At 53.1% G+C, this 13,342-nt stretch overlaps 35 non-coding genes across 35 annotated transcripts; 26 read left to right on the top strand and 9 right to left on the bottom strand.

Moving 5' to 3' along the window:
• The first annotated feature begins 4 nt into the window (after positions 1 to 4).
• Trnad-guc lies at positions 5 to 78 on the top strand. Its single transcript has one exon. It is a non-coding gene; the product is annotated as a tRNA-Asp (tRNA).
• A 602-nt stretch (positions 79 to 680) lies between these two features.
• Trnar-acg lies at positions 681 to 753 on the bottom strand. The gene has a single exon. It is a non-coding gene; the product is annotated as a tRNA-Arg (tRNA).
• A 378-nt stretch (positions 754 to 1,131) lies between these two features.
• Positions 1,132 to 1,223, top strand: Trnai-uau. The gene is given in 2 exon segments: positions 1,132 to 1,169; positions 1,188 to 1,223. It is a non-coding gene; the product is annotated as a tRNA-Ile (tRNA).
• Positions 1,224 to 1,330: 107 nt separating this feature from the next.
• On the top strand, positions 1,331 to 1,402 carry Trnad-guc. The gene has a single exon. It is a non-coding gene; the product is annotated as a tRNA-Asp (tRNA).
• A 107-nt stretch (positions 1,403 to 1,509) lies between these two features.
• Trnad-guc lies at positions 1,510 to 1,581 on the top strand. Its single transcript has one exon. It is a non-coding gene; the product is annotated as a tRNA-Asp (tRNA).
• A 604-nt stretch (positions 1,582 to 2,185) lies between these two features.
• Trnar-acg lies at positions 2,186 to 2,258 on the bottom strand. Its single transcript has one exon. It is a non-coding gene; the product is annotated as a tRNA-Arg (tRNA).
• Positions 2,259 to 2,636: 378 nt separating this feature from the next.
• Trnai-uau lies at positions 2,637 to 2,728 on the top strand. Its single transcript is given in 2 exon segments — positions 2,637 to 2,674; positions 2,693 to 2,728. It is a non-coding gene; the product is annotated as a tRNA-Ile (tRNA).
• A 107-nt stretch (positions 2,729 to 2,835) lies between these two features.
• Trnad-guc lies at positions 2,836 to 2,907 on the top strand. The gene has a single exon. It is a non-coding gene; the product is annotated as a tRNA-Asp (tRNA).
• A 107-nt stretch (positions 2,908 to 3,014) lies between these two features.
• Positions 3,015 to 3,086, top strand: Trnad-guc. The gene has a single exon. It is a non-coding gene; the product is annotated as a tRNA-Asp (tRNA).
• Positions 3,087 to 3,690: 604 nt separating this feature from the next.
• Trnar-acg lies at positions 3,691 to 3,763 on the bottom strand. Its single transcript has one exon. It is a non-coding gene; the product is annotated as a tRNA-Arg (tRNA).
• Positions 3,764 to 4,141: 378 nt separating this feature from the next.
• On the top strand, positions 4,142 to 4,233 carry Trnai-uau. The gene is given in 2 exon segments: positions 4,142 to 4,179; positions 4,198 to 4,233. It is a non-coding gene; the product is annotated as a tRNA-Ile (tRNA).
• A 107-nt stretch (positions 4,234 to 4,340) lies between these two features.
• On the top strand, positions 4,341 to 4,412 carry Trnad-guc. Its single transcript has one exon. It is a non-coding gene; the product is annotated as a tRNA-Asp (tRNA).
• Positions 4,413 to 4,519: 107 nt separating this feature from the next.
• On the top strand, positions 4,520 to 4,593 carry Trnad-guc. Its single transcript has one exon. It is a non-coding gene; the product is annotated as a tRNA-Asp (tRNA).
• A 602-nt stretch (positions 4,594 to 5,195) lies between these two features.
• Positions 5,196 to 5,268, bottom strand: Trnar-acg. Its single transcript has one exon. It is a non-coding gene; the product is annotated as a tRNA-Arg (tRNA).
• Positions 5,269 to 5,646: 378 nt separating this feature from the next.
• On the top strand, positions 5,647 to 5,738 carry Trnai-uau. Its single transcript is given in 2 exon segments — positions 5,647 to 5,684; positions 5,703 to 5,738. It is a non-coding gene; the product is annotated as a tRNA-Ile (tRNA).
• Positions 5,739 to 5,845: 107 nt separating this feature from the next.
• Positions 5,846 to 5,917, top strand: Trnad-guc. Its single transcript has one exon. It is a non-coding gene; the product is annotated as a tRNA-Asp (tRNA).
• A 107-nt stretch (positions 5,918 to 6,024) lies between these two features.
• Trnad-guc lies at positions 6,025 to 6,096 on the top strand. The gene has a single exon. It is a non-coding gene; the product is annotated as a tRNA-Asp (tRNA).
• A 604-nt stretch (positions 6,097 to 6,700) lies between these two features.
• Trnar-acg lies at positions 6,701 to 6,773 on the bottom strand. Its single transcript has one exon. It is a non-coding gene; the product is annotated as a tRNA-Arg (tRNA).
• Positions 6,774 to 7,151: 378 nt separating this feature from the next.
• Positions 7,152 to 7,243, top strand: Trnai-uau. The gene is given in 2 exon segments: positions 7,152 to 7,189; positions 7,208 to 7,243. It is a non-coding gene; the product is annotated as a tRNA-Ile (tRNA).
• Positions 7,244 to 7,350: 107 nt separating this feature from the next.
• Positions 7,351 to 7,422, top strand: Trnad-guc. The gene has a single exon. It is a non-coding gene; the product is annotated as a tRNA-Asp (tRNA).
• Positions 7,423 to 7,529: 107 nt separating this feature from the next.
• Positions 7,530 to 7,601, top strand: Trnad-guc. Its single transcript has one exon. It is a non-coding gene; the product is annotated as a tRNA-Asp (tRNA).
• Positions 7,602 to 8,205: 604 nt separating this feature from the next.
• Trnar-acg lies at positions 8,206 to 8,278 on the bottom strand. Its single transcript has one exon. It is a non-coding gene; the product is annotated as a tRNA-Arg (tRNA).
• Positions 8,279 to 8,656: 378 nt separating this feature from the next.
• Trnai-uau lies at positions 8,657 to 8,748 on the top strand. Its single transcript is given in 2 exon segments — positions 8,657 to 8,694; positions 8,713 to 8,748. It is a non-coding gene; the product is annotated as a tRNA-Ile (tRNA).
• Positions 8,749 to 8,855: 107 nt separating this feature from the next.
• Trnad-guc lies at positions 8,856 to 8,927 on the top strand. The gene has a single exon. It is a non-coding gene; the product is annotated as a tRNA-Asp (tRNA).
• Positions 8,928 to 9,034: 107 nt separating this feature from the next.
• Trnad-guc lies at positions 9,035 to 9,106 on the top strand. The gene has a single exon. It is a non-coding gene; the product is annotated as a tRNA-Asp (tRNA).
• A 604-nt stretch (positions 9,107 to 9,710) lies between these two features.
• Trnar-acg lies at positions 9,711 to 9,783 on the bottom strand. Its single transcript has one exon. It is a non-coding gene; the product is annotated as a tRNA-Arg (tRNA).
• Positions 9,784 to 10,161: 378 nt separating this feature from the next.
• Trnai-uau lies at positions 10,162 to 10,253 on the top strand. The gene is given in 2 exon segments: positions 10,162 to 10,199; positions 10,218 to 10,253. It is a non-coding gene; the product is annotated as a tRNA-Ile (tRNA).
• A 107-nt stretch (positions 10,254 to 10,360) lies between these two features.
• Trnad-guc lies at positions 10,361 to 10,432 on the top strand. The gene has a single exon. It is a non-coding gene; the product is annotated as a tRNA-Asp (tRNA).
• A 107-nt stretch (positions 10,433 to 10,539) lies between these two features.
• Positions 10,540 to 10,611, top strand: Trnad-guc. Its single transcript has one exon. It is a non-coding gene; the product is annotated as a tRNA-Asp (tRNA).
• A 604-nt stretch (positions 10,612 to 11,215) lies between these two features.
• On the bottom strand, positions 11,216 to 11,288 carry Trnar-acg. The gene has a single exon. It is a non-coding gene; the product is annotated as a tRNA-Arg (tRNA).
• A 378-nt stretch (positions 11,289 to 11,666) lies between these two features.
• Trnai-uau lies at positions 11,667 to 11,758 on the top strand. The gene is given in 2 exon segments: positions 11,667 to 11,704; positions 11,723 to 11,758. It is a non-coding gene; the product is annotated as a tRNA-Ile (tRNA).
• Positions 11,759 to 11,865: 107 nt separating this feature from the next.
• Positions 11,866 to 11,937, top strand: Trnad-guc. The gene has a single exon. It is a non-coding gene; the product is annotated as a tRNA-Asp (tRNA).
• A 107-nt stretch (positions 11,938 to 12,044) lies between these two features.
• Trnad-guc lies at positions 12,045 to 12,118 on the top strand. The gene has a single exon. It is a non-coding gene; the product is annotated as a tRNA-Asp (tRNA).
• A 602-nt stretch (positions 12,119 to 12,720) lies between these two features.
• Positions 12,721 to 12,793, bottom strand: Trnar-acg. The gene has a single exon. It is a non-coding gene; the product is annotated as a tRNA-Arg (tRNA).
• Positions 12,794 to 13,171: 378 nt separating this feature from the next.
• Trnai-uau lies at positions 13,172 to 13,263 on the top strand. Its single transcript is given in 2 exon segments — positions 13,172 to 13,209; positions 13,228 to 13,263. It is a non-coding gene; the product is annotated as a tRNA-Ile (tRNA).
• The last annotated feature ends 79 nt before the right edge of the window (positions 13,264 to 13,342 follow it).

Below are 13,342 nucleotides of genomic sequence, written 5' to 3'. Positions count from 1 at the left end.
CGCATCCTCGGTAGTATAGTGGTTAGTATCCCCGCCTGTCACGCGGGAGACCGGGGTTCGATTCCCCGCCGGGTAGATGCGATTTTTATCTCACAACCCTGTTCGAGTGTTGCGCGTATGTGGGTCGTAAGAGCATTAACTTTGCGATCGTGGAGTGTAGTTGGCGCAAAATCTTAAAAAATGCTACAACTTAGGAAGTGGTTCTCGCATTCTTCACATTTCAGAACTGCGGGGTATGCTGTTAACGCTGTATCAAAGCACCCCAGCCGACGCTGTGGGCGTAATAATCGAGCTCGGCACAGTCCGCAAAAGAAATAATTTTAGCAGAGCGTGGTTTCGATCCACGGACCTCTGGGTTATGGGCCCAGCACGCTTCCACTGCGCCACTCTGCTGCCTGGGGTTGCGCCGGCTCTTCGCCACGTGACGTGGGACACTTGGAAAGTGTTGTCTGCGTCGCTTTCACACGCCTGTATTTAATTGCGTATCATCTCCTACAGCTCTCAGCTTGACTTGTCTCGACTTTGCTCGACTGACGCTACGCTGACGCTTGCAGGCAGCGATATTTACCACGATCGACTCGACATGCAGCTGCGAGATGCACAGGAGCAACAAAGCACTCCACGGTGCGGCGACATACGAAATCCACTGCCCAGCTACGCGTCGGCAACTAACAAAACGCCGACCCTGCCAGGATTCGAACCTGGAATCTTCTGATCCGTAGTCAGACGCGTTATCCGTTGCGCCACAGGGCCAGTGGCAGCATTTCTTTCTACGAGACAAGTGCAATTCGCTAAGAAACGTGTTCTCCATGGCTGAGCAAGCTCCCAAGGAAGGTACCTTTCGTGCAGCTGCGTGGCCGCAGTGCGCCTGCAGAGCTTAGAGCTTGCCACGCATCTGCTCTCGCTGTTCGACAGGTAGCAGAAGGCAAGGCGCGCGTTTTCCCACGTTTTCTCGACGACGAGAGCCGGTTGATGTGCATGTAAGCGTAGCATATGAAACAAGAATAGCACGAAGCATTGGTAGTCAGGTGCCAAAGTCGCAGTATGGCATCAGGTGGCGATCGTATGTTTCTGTGGCCACCACTGGATTGCAGCAAAGTGAATACCGCTAACTGAAAGCACTCTGTTGTAGCCCCAGTGGCGCAATTGGTTAGCGCACGGTACTTATAAGGCAGTAGCCGTGAGCAATGCCGGGGTTGTGAGTTCGAGCCTCACCTGGGGCATACTTTTATTTCTTAGCAGCTGTCTCTGACAGCAACAGGAGGCTAGGTTTGAGATGTATCAGCTATTTGAGTAACATAATTGTGCATTCGAGACGCTAGCTGCGTCTTCCTCGGTAGTATAGTGGTTAGTATCCCCGCCTGTCACGCGGGAGACCGGGGTTCGATTCCCCGCCGGGGAGGCACATCCGATTTTTAATTGCTGCTCTATCACTCGCCGAACTTAGTGTAGGTCGTTTGCGGCTACTAGCACCATATCTCTCGCACACAGGCACCTGTCTACAGCGCATCCACGGTAGTATAGTGGTTAGTATCCCCGCCTGTCACGCGGGAGACCGGGGTTCGATTCCCCGCCGGGGAGATGCGATTTTTATCTCACAACCCTGTTCGAGTGTTGCGCGTATGTGGGTCGTAAGAGCATTATCTTTGCGATCGTGGAGTGTAGTTGGCGCAAAATCTTAAAAAATGCTACAACTTAGGAAGTGGTTCTCGCATTCTTCACATTTCAGAACTGCGGGGTATGCTGTTAACGCTGTATCAAAGCACCCCAGCCGACGCTGTGGGCGTAATAATCGAGCTCGGCACAGTCCGCAAAAGAAATAATTTTAGCAGAGCGTGGTTTCGATCCACGGACCTCTGGGTTATGGGCCCAGCACGCTTCCAGTGCGCCACTCTGCTGCCTGGGGTTGCGCCGGCTCTTCGCCACGTGACGTGGGACACTTGGAAAGTGTTGTCTGCGTCGCTTTCACACGCCTGTATTTAATTGCGTATCATCTCCTACAGCTCTCAGCTTGACTTGTCTCGACTTTGCTCGACTGACGCTACGCTGACGCTTGCAGGCAGCGATATTTACCACGATCGACTCGACATGCAGCTGCGAGATGCACAGGAGCAACAAAGCACTCCACGGTGCGGCGACATACGAAATCCACTGCCCAGCTACGCGTCGGCAACTAACAAAACGCCGACCCTGCCAGGATTCGAACCTGGAATCTTCTGATCCGTAGTCAGACGCGTTATCCGTTGCGCCACAGGGCCAGTGGCAGCATTTCTTTCTACGAGACAAGTGCAATTCGCTAAGAAACGTGTTCTCCATGGCTGAGCAAGCTCCCAAGGAAGGTACCTTTCGTGCAGCTGCGTGGCCGCAGTGCGCCTGCAGAGCTTAGAGCTTGCCACGCATCTGCTCTCGCTGTTCGACAGGTGGCAGAAGGCAAGGCGCACGTTTTCCCACGTCTTCTCGACGACGAGAGCCGGTTGATGTGCATGTAAGCGTAGCATATGAAACAAGAATAGCACGAAGCATTGGTAGTCAGGTGCCAAAGTCGCAGTATGGCATCAGGTGGCGATCGTATGTTTCTGTGGCCACCACTGGATTGCAGCAAAGTGAATACCGCTAACTGAAAGCACTCTGTTGTAGCCCCAGTGGCGCAATTGGTTAGCGCACGGTACTTATAAGGCAGTAGCCGTGAGCAATGCCGGGGTTGTGAGTTCGAGCCTCACCTGGGGCATACTTTTATTTCTTAGCAGCTGTCTCTGACAGCAACAGGAGGCTAGGTTTGAGATGTATCAGCTATTTGAGTAACATAATTGTGCATTCGAGACGCTAGCTGCGTCTTCCTCGGTAGTATAGTGGTTAGTATCCCCGCCTGTCACGCGGGAGACCGGGGTTCGATTCCCCGCCGGGGAGGCACATCCGATTTTTAATTGCTGCTCTATCACTCGCCGAACTTAGTGTAGGTCGTTTGCGGCTACTAGCACCATATCTCTCGCACACAGGCACCTGTCTACAGCGCATCCACGGTAGTATAGTGGTTAGTATCCCCGCCTGTCACGCGGGAGACCGGGGTTCGATTCCCCGCCGGGGAGATGCGATTTTTATCTCACAACCCTGTTCGAGTGTTGCGCGTATGTGGGTCGTAAGAGCATTATCTTTGCGATCGTGGAGTGTAGTTGGCGCAAAATCTTAAAAAATGCTACAACTTAGGAAGTGGTTCTCGCATTCTTCACATTTCAGAACTGCGGGGTATGCTGTTAACGCTGTATCAAAGCACCCCAGCCGACGCTGTGGGCGTAATAATCGAGCTCGGCACAGTCCGCAAAAGAAATAATTTTAGCAGAGCGTGGTTTCGATCCACGGACCTCTGGGTTATGGGCCCAGCACGCTTCCAGTGCGCCACTCTGCTGCCTGGGGTTGCGCCGGCTCTTCGCCACGTGACGTGGGACACTTGGAAAGTGTTGTCTGCGTCGCTTTCACACGCCTGTATTTAATTGCGTATCATCTCCTACAGCTCTCAGCTTGACTTGTCTCGACTTTGCTCGACTGACGCTACGCTGACGCTTGCAGGCAGCGATATTTACCACGATCGACTCGACATGCAGCTGCGAGATGCACAGGAGCAACAAAGCACTCCACGGTGCGGCGACATACGAAATCCACTGCCCAGCTACGCGTCGGCAACTAACAAAACGCCGACCCTGCCAGGATTCGAACCTGGAATCTTCTGATCCGTAGTCAGACGCGTTATCCGTTGCGCCACAGGGCCAGTGGCAGCATTTCTTTCTACGAGACAAGTGCAATTCGCTAAGAAACGTGTTCTCCATGGCTGAGCAAGCTCCCAAGGAAGGTACCTTTCGTGCAGCTGCGTGGCCGCAGTGCGCCTGCAGAGCTTAGAGCTTGCCACGCATCTGCTCTCGCTGTTCGACAGGTAGCAGAAGGCAAGGCGCGCGTTTTCCCACGTTTTCTCGACGACGAGAGCCGGTTGATGTGCATGTAAGCGTAGCATATGAAACAAGAATAGCACGAAGCATTGGTAGTCAGGTGCCAAAGTCGCAGTATGGCATCAGGTGGCGATCGTATGTTTCTGTGGCCACCACTGGATTGCAGCAAAGTGAATACCGCTAACTGAAAGCACTCTGTTGTAGCCCCAGTGGCGAAATTGGTTAGCGCACGGTACTTATAAGGCAGTAGCCGTCAGCAATGCCGGGGTTGTGAGTTCGAGCCTCACCTGGGGCATACTTTTATTTCTTAGCAGCTGTCTCTGACAGCAACAGGAGGCTAGGTTTGAGATGTATCAGCTATTTGAGTAACATAATTGTGCATTCGAGACGCTAGCTGCGTCTTCCTCGGTAGTATAGTGGTTAGTATCCCCGCCTGTCACGCGGGAGACCGGGGTTCGATTCCCCGCCGGGGAGGCACATCCGATTTTTAATTGCTGCTCTATCACTCGCCGAACTTAGTGTAGGTCGTTTGCGGCTACTAGCACCATATCTCTCGCACACAGGCACCTGTCTACACCGCATCCTCGGTAGTATAGTGGTTAGTATCCCCGCCTGTCACGCGGGAGACCGGGGTTCGATTCCCCGCCGGGTAGATGCGATTTTTATCTCACAACCCTGTTCGAGTGTTGCGCGTATGTGGGTCGTAAGAGCATTAACTTTGCGATCGTGGAGTGTAGTTGGCGCAAAATCTTAAAAAATGCTACAACTTAGGAAGTGGTTCTCGCATTCTTCACATTTCAGAACTGCGGGGTATGCTGTTAACGCTGTATCAAAGCACCCCAGCCGACGCTGTGGGCGTAATAATCGAGCTCGGCACAGTCCGCAAAAGAAATAATTTTAGCAGAGCGTGGTTTCGATCCACGGACCTCTGGGTTATGGGCCCAGCACGCTTCCACTGCGCCACTCTGCTGCCTGGGGTTGCGCCGGCTCTTCGCCACGTGACGTGGGACACTTGGAAAGTGTTGTCTGCGTCGCTTTCACACGCCTGTATTTAATTGCGTATCATCTCCTACAGCTCTCAGCTTGACTTGTCTCGACTTTGCTCGACTGACGCTACGCTGACGCTTGCAGGCAGCGATATTTACCACGATCGACTCGACATGCAGCTGCGAGATGCACAGGAGCAACAAAGCACTCCACGGTGCGGCGACATACGAAATCCACTGCCCAGCTACGCGTCGGCAACTAACAAAACGCCGACCCTGCCAGGATTCGAACCTGGAATCTTCTGATCCGTAGTCAGACGCGTTATCCGTTGCGCCACAGGGCCAGTGGCAGCATTTCTTTCTACGAGACAAGTGCAATTCGCTAAGAAACGTGTTCTGCATGGCTGAGCAAGCTCCCAAGGAAGGTACCTTTCGTGCAGCTGCGTGGCCGCAGTGCGCCTGCAGAGCTTAGAGCTTGCCACGCATCTGCTCTCGCTGTTCGACAGGTAGCAGAAGGCAAGGCGCGCGTTTTCCCACGTTTTCTCGACGACGAGAGCCGGTTGATGTGCATGTAAGCGTAGCATATGAAACAAGAATAGCACGAAGCATTGGTAGTCAGGTGCCAAAGTCGCAGTATGGCATCAGGTGGCGATCGTATGTTTCTGTGGCCACCACTGGATTGCAGCAAAGTGAATACCGCTAACTGAAAGCACTCTGTTGTAGCCCCAGTGGCGCAATTGGTTAGCGCACGGTACTTATAAGGCAGTAGCCGTGAGCAATGCCGGGGTTGTGAGTTCGAGCCTCACCTGGGGCATGCTTTTATTTCTTAGCAGCTGTCTCTGACAGCAACAGGAGGCTAGGTTTGAGATGTATCAGCTATTTGAGTAACATAATTGTGCATTCGAGATCTTAGCTGCGTCTTCCTCGGTAGTATAGTGGTTAGTATCCCCGCCTGTCACGCGGGAGACCGGGGTTCGATTCCCCGCCGGGGAGGCACATCCGATTTTTAATTGCTGCTCTATCACTCGCCGAACTTAGTGTAGGTCGTTTGCGGCTACTAGCACCATATCTCTCGCACACAGGCACCTGTCTACAGCGCATCCTCGGTAGTATAGTGGTTAGTATCCCCGCCTGTCACGCGGGAGACCGGGGTTCGATTCCCCGCCGGGGAGATGCGATTTTTATCTCACAACCCTGTTCGAGTGTTGCGCGTATGTGGGTCGTAAGAGCATTAAATTTGCGATCGTGGAGTGTAGTTGGCACAAAATCTTAAAAAATGCTACAACTTAGGAAGTGGTTCTCGCATTCTTCACATTTCAGAACTGCGGGGTATGCTGTTAACGCTGTATCAAAGCACCCCAGCCGACGCTGTGGGCGTAATAATCGAGCTCGGCACAGTCCGCAAAAGAAATAATTTTAGCAGAGCGTGGTTTCGATCCACGGACCTCTGGGTTATGGGCCCAGCACGCTTCCACTGCGCCACTCTGCTGCCTGGGGTTGCGCCGGCTCTTCGCCACGTGACGTGGGACACTTGGAAAGTGTTGTCTGCGTCGCTTTCACACGCCTGTATTTAATTGCGTATCATCTCCTACAGCTCTCAGCTTGACTTGTCTCGACTTTGCTCGACTGACGCTACGCTGACGCTTGCAGGCAGCGATATTTACCACGATCGACTCGACATGCAGCTGCGAGATGCACAGGAGCAACAAAGCACTCCACGGTGCGGCGACATACGAAATCCACTGCCCAGCTACGCGTCGGCAACTAACAAAACGCCGACCCTGCCAGGATTCGAACCTGGAATCTTCTGATCCGTAGTCAGACGCGTTATCCGTTGCGCCACAGGGCCAGTGGCAGCATTTCTTTCTACGAGACAAGTGCAATTCGCTAAGAAACGTGTTCTGCATGGCTGAGCAAGCTCCCAAGGAAGGTACCTTTCGTGCAGCTGCGTGGCCGCAGTGCGCCTGCAGAGCTTAGAGCTTGCCACGCATCTGCTCTCGCTGTTCGACAGGTAGCAGAAGGCAAGGCGCGCGTTTTCCCACGTTTTCTCGACGACGAGAGCCGGTTGATGTGCATGTAAGCGTAGCATATGAAACAAGAATAGCACGAAGCATTGGTAGTCAGGTGCCAAAGTCGCAGTATGGCATCAGGTGGCGATCGTATGTTTCTGTGGCCACCACTGGATTGCAGCAAAGTGAATACCGCTAACTGAAAGCACTCTGTTGTAGCCCCAGTGGCGCAATTGGTTAGCGCACGGTACTTATAAGGCAGTAGCCGTGAGCAATGCCGGGGTTGTGAGTTCGAGCCTCACCTGGGGCATGCTTTTATTTCTTAGCAGCTGTCTCTGACAGCAACAGGAGGCTAGGTTTGAGATGTATCAGCTATTTGAGTAACATAATTGTGCATTCGAGATCTTAGCTGCGTCTTCCTCGGTAGTATAGTGGTTAGTATCCCCGCCTGTCACGCGGGAGACCGGGGTTCGATTCCCCGCCGGGGAGGCACATCCGATTTTTAATTGCTGCTCTATCACTCGCCGAACTTAGTGTAGGTCGTTTGCGGCTACTAGCACCATATCTCTCGCACACAGGCACCTGTCTACAGCGCATCCTCGGTAGTATAGTGGTTAGTATCCCCGCCTGTCACGCGGGAGACCGGGGTTCGATTCCCCGCCGGGGAGATGCGATTTTTATCTCACAACCCTGTTCGAGTGTTGCGCGTATGTGGGTCGTAAGAGCATTAAATTTGCGATCGTGGAGTGTAGTTGGCACAAAATCTTAAAAAATGCTACAACTTAGGAAGTGGTTCTCGCATTCTTCACATTTCAGAACTGCGGGGTATGCTGTTAACGCTGTATCAAAGCACCCCAGCCGACGCTGTGGGCGTAATAATCGAGCTCGGCACAGTCCGCAAAAGAAATAATTTTAGCAGAGCGTGGTTTCGATCCACGGACCTCTGGGTTATGGGCCCAGCACGCTTCCACTGCGCCACTCTGCTGCCTGGGGTTGCGCCGGCTCTTCGCCACGTGACGTGGGACACTTGGAAAGTGTTGTCTGCGTCGCTTTCACACGCCTGTATTTAATTGCGTATCATCTCCTACAGCTCTCAGCTTGACTTGTCTCGACTTTGCTCGACTGACGCTACGCTGACGCTTGCAGGCAGCGATATTTACCACGATCGACTCGACATGCAGCTGCGAGATGCACAGGAGCAACAAAGCACTCCACGGTGCGGCGACATACGAAATCCACTGCCCAGCTACGCGTCGGCAACTAACAAAACGCCGACCCTGCCAGGATTCGAACCTGGAATCTTCTGATCCGTAGTCAGACGCGTTATCCGTTGCGCCACAGGGCCAGTGGCAGCATTTCTTTCTACGAGACAAGTGCAATTCGCTAAGAAACGTGTTCTGCATGGCTGAGCAAGCTCCCAAGGAAGGTACCTTTCGTGCAGCTGCGTGGCCGCAGTGCGCCTGCAGAGCTTAGAGCTTGCCACGCATCTGCTCTCGCTGTTCGACAGGTAGCAGAAGGCAAGGCGCGCGTTTTCCCACGTTTTCTCGACGACGAGAGCCGGTTGATGTGCATGTAAGCGTAGCATATGAAACAAGAATAGCACGAAGCATTGGTAGTCAGGTGCCAAAGTCGCAGTATGGCATCAGGTGGCGATCGTATGTTTCTGTGGCCACCACTGGATTGCAGCAAAGTGAATACCGCTAACTGAAAGCACTCTGTTGTAGCCCCAGTGGCGCAATTGGTTAGCGCACGGTACTTATAAGGCAGTAGCCGTGAGCAATGCCGGGGTTGTGAGTTCGAGCCTCACCTGGGGCATGCTTTTATTTCTTAGCAGCTGTCTCTGACAGCAACAGGAGGCTAGGTTTGAGATGTATCAGCTATTTGAGTAACATAATTGTGCATTCGAGATCTTAGCTGCGTCTTCCTCGGTAGTATAGTGGTTAGTATCCCCGCCTGTCACGCGGGAGACCGGGGTTCGATTCCCCGCCGGGGAGGCACATCCGATTTTTAATTGCTGCTCTATCACTCGCCGAACTTAGTGTAGGTCGTTTGCGGCTACTAGCACCATATCTCTCGCACACAGGCACCTGTCTACAGCGCATCCTCGGTAGTATAGTGGTTAGTATCCCCGCCTGTCACGCGGGAGACCGGGGTTCGATTCCCCGCCGGGGAGATGCGATTTTTATCTCACAACCCTGTTCGAGTGTTGCGCGTATGTGGGTCGTAAGAGCATTAAATTTGCGATCGTGGAGTGTAGTTGGCACAAAATCTTAAAAAATGCTACAACTTAGGAAGTGGTTCTCGCATTCTTCACATTTCAGAACTGCGGGGTATGCTGTTAACGCTGTATCAAAGCACCCCAGCCGACGCTGTGGGCGTAATAATCGAGCTCGGCACAGTCCGCAAAAGAAATAATTTTAGCAGAGCGTGGTTTCGATCCACGGACCTCTGGGTTATGGGCCCAGCACGCTTCCACTGCGCCACTCTGCTGCCTGGGGTTGCGCCGGCTCTTCGCCACGTGACGTGGGACACTTGGAAAGTGTTGTCTGCGTCGCTTTCACACGCCTGTATTTAATTGCGTATCATCTCCTACAGCTCTCAGCTTGACTTGTCTCGACTTTGCTCGACTGACGCTACGCTGACGCTTGCAGGCAGCGATATTTACCACGATCGACTCGACATGCAGCTGCGAGATGCACAGGAGCAACAAAGCACTCCACGGTGCGGCGACATACGAAATCCACTGCCCAGCTACGCGTCGGCAACTAACAAAACGCCGACCCTGCCAGGATTCGAACCTGGAATCTTCTGATCCGTAGTCAGACGCGTTATCCGTTGCGCCACAGGGCCAGTGGCAGCATTTCTTTCTACGAGACAAGTGCAATTCGCTAAGAAACGTGTTCTCCATGGCTGAGCAAGCTCCCAAGGAAGGTACCTTTCGTGCAGCTGCGTGGCCGCAGTGCGCCTGCAGAGCTTAGAGCTTGCCACGCATCTGCTCTCGCTGTTCGACAGGTAGCAGAAGGCAAGGCGCGCGTTTTCCCACGTTTTCTCGACGACGAGAGCCGGTTGATGTGCATGTAAGCGTAGCATATGAAACAAGAATAGCACGAAGCATTGGTAGTCAGGTGCCAAAGTCGCAGTATGGCATCAGGTGGCGATCGTATGTTTCTGTGGCCACCACTGGATTGCAGCAAAGTGAATACCGCTAACTGAAAGCACTCTGTTGTAGCCCCAGTGGCGCAATTCGTTAGCGCACGGTACTTATAAGGCAGTAGCCGTGAGCAATGCCGGGGTTGTGAGTTCGAGCCTCACCTGGGGCATACTTTTATTTCTTAGCAGCTGTCTCTGACAGCAACAGGAGGCTAGGTTTGAGATGTATCAGCTATTTGAGTAACATAATTGTGCATTCGAGACGCTAGCTGCGTCTTCCTCGGTAGTATAGTGGTTAGTATCCCCGCCTGTCACGCGGGAGACCGGGGTTCGATTCCCCGCCGGGGAGGCACATCCGATTTTTAATTGCTGCTCTATCACTCGCCGAACTTAGTGTAGGTCGTTTGCGGCTACTAGCACCATATCTCTCGCACACAGGCACCTGTCTACAGCGCATCCACGGTAGTATAGTGGTTAGTATCCCCGCCTGTCACGCGGGAGACCGGGGTTCGATTCCCCGCCGGGGAGATGCGATTTTTATCTCACAACCCTGTTCGAGTGTTGCGCGTATGTGGGTCGTAAGAGCATTATCTTTGCGATCGTGGAGTGTAGTTGGCGCAAAATCTTAAAAAATGCTACAACTTAGGAAGTGGTTCTCGCATTCTTCACATTTCAGAACTGCGGGGTATGCTGTTAACGCTGTATCAAAGCACCCCAGCCGACGCTGTGGGCGTAATAATCGAGCTCGGCACAGTCCGCAAAAGAAATAATTTTAGCAGAGCGTGGTTTCGATCCACGGACCTCTGGGTTATGGGCCCAGCACGCTTCCAGTGCGCCACTCTGCTGCCTGGGGTTGCGCCGGCTCTTCGCCACGTGACGTGGGACACTTGGAAAGTGTTGTCTGCGTCGCTTTCACACGCCTGTATTTAATTGCGTATCATCTCCTACAGCTCTCAGCTTGACTTGTCTCGACTTTGCTCGACTGACGCTACGCTGACGCTTGCAGGCAGCGATATTTACCACGATCGACTCGACATGCAGCTGCGAGATGCACAGGAGCAACAAAGCACTCCACGGTGCGGCGACATACGAAATCCACTGCCCAGCTACGCGTCGGCAACTAACAAAACGCCGACCCTGCCAGGATTCGAACCTGGAATCTTCTGATCCGTAGTCAGACGCGTTATCCGTTGCGCCACAGGGCCAGTGGCAGCATTTCTTTCTACGAGACAAGTGCAATTCGCTAAGAAACGTGTTCTCCATGGCTGAGCAAGCTCCCAAGGAAGGTACCTTTCGTGCAGCTGCGTGGCCGCAGTGCGCCTGCAGAGCTTAGAGCTTGCCACGCATCTGCTCTCGCTGTTCGACAGGTAGCAGAAGGCAAGGCGCGCGTTTTCCCACGTTTTCTCGACGACGAGAGCCGGTTGATGTGCATGTAAGCGTAGCATATGAAACAAGAATAGCACGAAGCATTGGTAGTCAGGTGCCAAAGTCGCAGTATGGCATCAGGTGGCGATCGTATGTTTCTGTGGCCACCACTGGATTGCAGCAAAGTGAATACCGCTAACTGAAAGCACTCTGTTGTAGCCCCAGTGGCGAAATTGGTTAGCGCACGGTACTTATAAGGCAGTAGCCGTGAGCAATGCCGGGGTTGTGAGTTCGAGCCTCACCTGGGGCATACTTTTATTTCTTAGCAGCTGTCTCTGACAGCAACAGGAGGCTAGGTTTGAGATGTATCAGCTATTTGAGTAACATAATTGTGCATTCGAGACGCTAGCTGCGTCTTCCTCGGTAGTATAGTGGTTAGTATCCCCGCCTGTCACGCGGGAGACCGGGGTTCGATTCCCCGCCGGGGAGGCACATCCGATTTTTAATTGCTGCTCTATCACTCGCCGAACTTAGTGTAGGTCGTTTGCGGCTACTAGCACCATATCTCTCGCACACAGGCACCTGTCTACACCGCATCCTCGGTAGTATAGTGGTTAGTATCCCCGCCTGTCACGCGGGAGACCGGGGTTCGATTCCCCGCCGGGTAGATGCGATTTTTATCTCACAACCCTGTTCGAGTGTTGCGCGTATGTGGGTCGTAAGAGCATTAACTTTGCGATCGTGGAGTGTAGTTGGCGCAAAATCTTAAAAAATGCTACAACTTAGGAAGTGGTTCTCGCATTCTTCACATTTCAGAACTGCGGGGTATGCTGTTAACGCTGTATCAAAGCACCCCAGCCGACGCTGTGGGCGTAATAATCGAGCTCGGCACAGTCCGCAAAAGAAATAATTTTAGCAGAGCGTGGTTTCGATCCACGGACCTCTGGGTTATGGGCCCAGCACGCTTCCACTGCGCCACTCTGCTGCCTGGGGTTGCGCCGGCTCTTCGCCACGTGACGTGGGACACTTGGAAAGTGTTGTCTGCGTCGCTTTCACACGCCTGTATTTAATTGCGTATCATCTCCTACAGCTCTCAGCTTGACTTGTCTCGACTTTGCTCGACTGACGCTACGCTGACGCTTGCAGGCAGCGATATTTACCACGATCGACTCGACATGCAGCTGCGAGATGCACAGGAGCAACAAAGCACTCCACGGTGCGGCGACATACGAAATCCACTGCCCAGCTACGCGTCGGCAACTAACAAAACGCCGACCCTGCCAGGATTCGAACCTGGAATCTTCTGATCCGTAGTCAGACGCGTTATCCGTTGCGCCACAGGGCCAGTGGCAGCATTTCTTTCTACGAGACAAGTGCAATTCGCTAAGAAACGTGTTCTCCATGGCTGAGCAAGCTCCCAAGGAAGGTACCTTTCGTGCAGCTGCGTGGCCGCAGTGCGCCTGCAGAGCTTAGAGCTTGCCACGCATCTGCTCTCGCTGTTCGACAGGTAGCAGAAGGCAAGGCGCGCGTTTTCCCACGTTTTCTCGACGACGAGAGCCGGTTGATGTGCATGTAAGCGTAGCATATGAAACAAGAATAGCACGAAGCATTGGTAGTCAGGTGCCAAAGTCGCAGTATGGCATCAGGTGGCGATCGTATGTTTCTGTGGCCACCACTGGATTGCAGCAAAGTGAATACCGCTAACTGAAAGCACTCTGTTGTAGCCCCAGTGGCGAAATTGGTTAGCGCACGGTACTTATAAGGCAGTAGCCGTCAGCAATGCCGGGGTTGTGAGTTCGAGCCTCACCTGGGGCATACTTTTATTTCTTAGCAGCTGTCTCTGACAGCAACAGGAGGCTAGGTTTGAGATGTATCAGCTATTTGAGTAACATAA

The sequence above is a fragment of the Schistocerca piceifrons genome, chromosome 8, assembly GCF_021461385.2.
Source record: "Schistocerca piceifrons isolate TAMUIC-IGC-003096 chromosome 8, iqSchPice1.1, whole genome shotgun sequence".
Taxonomy (NCBI): domain Eukaryota; kingdom Metazoa; phylum Arthropoda; class Insecta; order Orthoptera; family Acrididae; genus Schistocerca; species Schistocerca piceifrons.
Note: the sequence above shows the minus strand (reverse complement) of the source record. Positions and strands in the feature narration are given on the sequence as shown.